A 5,069-nucleotide genomic window follows, 5' to 3' on the forward strand; every position below is an offset into this window, starting at 1 on the left:
TTAAATTCCGCATACAGTCTTAAAATCACATGTAGTGCTACAACTCTTTTAGAACAATGTTATTCTAGTAATCTCCTCCCAACTTAATGTTTCCAAAATAGGTTCCATTTTCAGCAGCCCCGGTACAAAAATATTATAGCAAACTGGGCAATTAATGACCAGGGGCTGGGTGGCTGAATTAGCCAGTGACAATGAGGACACTGAAGGATAAACACTTCAGAAGCTGGTCTGAAAAACAGGGCAACAAGTACACAAAAGGGAGGCACTGATTCTCTCATGTAAAAATCTGTCTTTGGTACTAGACAGATAATAGTGTCACTTAGATAAGGAGAATGGAGTAAGGTTAATAAAACTGGGTCTGGTTAAGTGTGTGAAGATAATGAGCTCAGTGTAGAATTTACTGGGTTTAGAGATGACCTCATGAGACATTCAAAGGGGGATAAACTCCAGGGCCTGGAGTCAGAAGACATTAGGGTAGATTTATGAGTCATCTGTATATACCTGGTAGTTGAATCCACACAGAAAAAAGGGACAGCAGAAAGAACCCTAAAGAACAGGCGAGTGAAGGTGACCTAGATGCAGGAGATTAAAGGGGTGCAGGGTGCTTTAGGAAGGCCAGGAAAAGAAAGTTTTAAAGAGATGGTGATGAACAGCAGCAAACGCCATATGAAGGGAAAGATCTGAACAGAAAAATATGTTGGATTTGGCAATTAGTGACTTGATGACAAAGCTGAGGGGTAAAAACGGAAATTGGATTTCAGAAAAGGGATCGGCAAATAAGAAAAGGAGATAATAAATATCACTTTAAGAAGCTTGCTTTTGGGGCCGGCACCATGGCCGAGTGGTTAAGTTCGCACGCTCCGCTGCAGGCGGCCCAGTGTTTCGTTGGTTCAAATCCTGGGCCCTGACACGGCACTGCTCATCAAGCCACGCTGAGGCAGCGTCCCACATGCCACAACGAGAAAGACCCACAACTAAGAATATACAACTGTGTACCGGGGGGCTCTGGGGAGAAAAAGGAAAAATAAAATCTTTAAAAGAAGAAAAAAGCTTACTTTTACATAATTTAGCTTCTCTGAATGTAGAGGCCTTATTAGGTGCTCCAAGTTAGATCCACTAGTGACTAAAAAAAATCCTGTCCTTAAATTAGTTATTTGATTACAGCACTTTTATATCAAATAGAAATAATAATATTAAATGTTCAATAAATTTAAGCTATTTCTCCAGGATATTTCTCGGGATATTTACATGTTTTGTTATTCAATCATCACAATCTTATGAAGTAGGCATTATCTCTAATTTACAAATGAGATGACTAAGGCACAGAGAAGATAAGGGCAAGATGTGACCTGCCCAGGGTCACAGAGCTGGTAGTATGGTGATCAAACGCGAATTCTGACTCAGGAGAGTAAGAGGGAGGCAGGGCAATATGTGAAGCAAGGGCTAACAGATGAGAACTGTAAATATTACAGTTGAAATTGTTCTGTTTCACTGGCTGCAGTTTAATTTCTATTTAAGAACTTATTTTTAATTTGAAAGATAATTTGTGTCTTCTCTCATCTCAGAATCCCACATTGCTAGGGCCTGACATTTTTAGGCCTCCTATGACATTCAGATTCTGCACTGCATTATAATTGTGTTATTTCTCCTACTGAATTGCAAGTTGCTTGAAAATGGGGCTGTATCTTATTTATCTCTGTATCTCTATTCCTCTAATCCTAAGAGTAGAAGATACTCAATAAAGGTTGGTTGCATGAACAATAATTTCTGCTTTTCTAAAGTCTCTGGGGGCCTCAATATTTTTCAAATCTTTAATTGCTGTGTAGGGCTGTTGTCGCTCTGGTATTATTTGGATGGTCTATGTTTAGAGAATCACTCAACCTACTGATTTGGGGGGAAATATCCTTCTAAAGTAAAAATCAAACATAATTCCATTGGATAAAACCTTTTAAAGGTTCCCTTCACCTACTGGTCAAAGGTCATAACCCTGTGCACCAACCTTATCACTAACCCAGGCCACCTGGCTCCACCAACCAAACCACCTGTACTTCTTCAGAGATATTTTGCCGCAGAACATGTGAATGTGTTCACCAGGTGAACTCCTTCTCCAGCTGAAATTCTCTTTTCTAAAGCCGTCTCATATTTGCAATTTTTATTTTCTATTTTTGCTCTCTCCCTGACTACACCGTAAATTTCCTTTAAAAAACTCCCCAAGGCAACACATCTTTGTTATCCTCAGGTCTGGGAAGTAGCAGCTTAGTTAAGTGTTTAATAAATGTTTATTGAAGAATAAACCATTAAAGCATACTTCAGTATACCTGCTGGTACTATATAATATTGACTCACTCTCAAAAGTGAAGATTTTAGGTTGTTTTCCATTATCAACAGGAAAGGTGCACTTCTCTATTCTACCTCATCCCATAAACTCGTGAATTCAAGATAACTTGTACCTTCACTACCAATTAATCACGATTGCCTTCACCAAAGACAGAGTATCAAAACCCTTTGTGTCCTTAGCAAATAGTCAAACTAATAAGGCATACTCACAACTATTGTAAAAGACATGGAAAAACATCACTTAAAAAGCTTTGGAAGTGCTCTAATTTAAGTATGTGAAATGAATTAAAATCACACTTCTGGGGCAGTGTCTTTTTCATCGGTATCATTTCATCTCTAAGTGCATATGACATAGAAGGCACTCATCTGCCTCTTTTATAAAAACCTGTGCCACAGCCAGCTTTGTCAAAGAGCAGCTATGTCAGGTTTCTGGAGAACCCAAGAATATACTCTGACTTTGTGCTGGCCTTGAGGCCTTTGGCAAATCATCTGAACAGATAACATTTTCGTTTTCTCCTATAGGGCCTCAGCATGCTTGGAACGCTATGTGCTTTAACAAGTCTTGTCACAGGCGCAATGTGTTATGAGGCGATCTTCACATTTCATCCTAGAATAACTAAGTCTTTGCAGTTATCTTCAAGCTGCTTCCCTTGTTACTTAATCCTGGGGCTTTATTATCTTCATTGCACAGATGGGGAAAGAGAAGGGAAGAAGGGTATAAAATGACTTGGTTGAAGAGGCCCACCAAGTCACTAAAAGAGACCTCATTCTAACTATCAGTTCCTAATCCTCTTCTCAGAGAACCACTTTGAGAAAATTTCATTGACAGCAGGCAGAATGGTGTCAATCAGTTATTAGCTTTTACTGGTTAAATATGAATCAATAACGTAAGCTTCCTAGGCCCGCAGGTTATGACAGCTCTAGGGTAGGAGATCTGATGGGTTGTTTTGCTGACTGAATCCAAGTTCATAAATGTACCTCTTCTAAATTTCAAGACAGCTTGACCTAACCTTTAACTCTAGAGCATTTTTTTCTCTCTCTAGATCTCTAAGTCTTTTCAAATTATATTCAGTCTCCTAAAAGTGTCAAGTCATACCTACCTTTCCACTTCAGGATCAAGGCTGCCAGAATTTTCTTCTACCTGAGCAGTAAACTAATCCCTCCTGAGGCATGGTGGGCTCCAAGGCACCCATCACTCACCGCCAACTCTCGACCTAGACTCTAATCTGAATTCCTAGGGGAGCCCAGCAATTTCAGAGTTCACTTCTGAACCACGCTCGGAGGAGTGACTCTTCTAATCCTCATCCATTTATGGGGTCCAGAAAAGGGAAATCTCGATTCTCTCAGATTCAACAAGAACTGTATCAGCGTTGCAAGTAATGACAATTTGGCAAACCTAACAATGGACCTTGAAATGGAGTACTAAGCTAAAGATTCCCACATTACACATGCTGAGGACAAATTATTTAGCAGATTCCATTTCCTGGGCCCAAGTGACTTGCGTAACTAGGCGATCAGCATAGGCTCAAAAGGGGGCTGAGAGCTCACAATTCGGTTTCTGGTACTTTACTATAAAATTCTGCACCAAAATATTCTCGCACACGCCTGCCTCTTGGATGGTGGAAGTTCTTCCCCTAGACTTGTTACCAGACCACGATCAGGGTCCTCTTCCCCTGCAGCGGCCACGGGCCACCCGGGAACTCATTCTAACGACTGCCTCTTGCGGCTCGCGCTAACAAATCCCGAACCCCGCCTGCCCGCAGCCTCTGCCAAGGAGACACCGCAGCCCCAAATCCGTCCGCCCCTCCTCCCCGCCTCGTCCCGGCGCTGCTCGTCATCCCACGCCAGGCGCCACCCTCTCCATCCTGGAGAGGGTTTGGGGCTCCCCGGGCCGGAGCGGTCCCCGGGCTGGCACCTACCTCCCACCTCCTCCTCCGGGCGGGACCGGGGTCAACGCTCGCCCGCCGCCTGCAACCGCCCCAACGGCCACGCCGAGCCTCTGGCGGAGAAGCGGGGCGCCGAGCCAGGTGCCGGCGCTCACCTCCGCGCCGCTCTCCCGCCCCCGCCCGCCCTCGGCCCCGCCGGCGCCCCTCCCCGGGCGGGAGCGTCACAATCCCCGCCGCGGGCCGAGGCTCTCACCGTCACGACCCCGGGAGCGGCGGCGAGGCACCACTCGGCGTCCCAGCCCCGCTCGCGCAGCCCCGAGGGCCCGCACAGGCGCGGCGGCACGCAGCACCCTGGCCGCCGGCCCCGCCTCCGCCGCGGGCTCCCGCCGGCCCCGCCCCTCGCGGCCACCTCCCCGGCGCGGCAGGTTCCCAGCCCGCCCCCGCGCCCGGCCCGGCCGCCTCCCATTGGCTCCGCCAGTTGCTAGGCGATGAACAACCGCGGCCTGCATTGGTCCGGTGGGGGCCTCCGGAGTCTCCTCCTCGCCTCCAAAAAAACCCGGAGAAAAAGAAAACCTTATCCCCAGAGCCCGAGCGGGATGCGGGCGCAGCTGCGGCTGCGGCACCTGTTACGCCCTGTGATTCACCCGGCAGGGCCCTGCGCCCCGCCCCCTCCTCGGCCTGCAGAGCTCGGGGCCCAGGCCCCGGGGGGGAAGGGGGTAGTGGCTGCTTTAAAGCACGTGTTCCGAGCCCCAGTGAACCCCAAAACCCGGGTCCCCTAGGAGCAAAAGGGAAGGAAGCTCTCAGAAGAGCCACGTGCGCTTGCAAAAGTGGAGAAATAAACCAAAC

General features: G+C 47.1%; 1 protein-coding gene across 5 annotated transcripts in view; it reads right to left on the bottom strand.

The window, feature by feature from the left end:
- SSX2IP (SSX family member 2 interacting protein) overlaps positions 1-4,609 on the bottom strand; it is a 50,237-nt gene extending 45,628 nt beyond the window's left edge. For 2 of the 5 annotated variants that reach the window (XM_046645551.1, XM_046645547.1), the window contains exon 1: positions 4,477-4,609. The gene's annotated coding sequence lies outside the window, so the exon portion shown is untranslated. Of the gene's footprint in view, positions 1-4,256; positions 4,450-4,476 lie in introns of those variants that run through there. The other 3 variants (XM_046645550.1, XM_046645549.1, XM_046645546.1) reach the window with 2 other exon arrangements.
- Between the last annotated feature and the right edge of the window lie 460 nt (positions 4,610-5,069).

This window comes from Equus quagga, chromosome 18 (genome assembly GCF_021613505.1).
Source record: "Equus quagga isolate Etosha38 chromosome 18, UCLA_HA_Equagga_1.0, whole genome shotgun sequence".
NCBI classification, from domain to species: domain Eukaryota; kingdom Metazoa; phylum Chordata; class Mammalia; order Perissodactyla; family Equidae; genus Equus; species Equus quagga.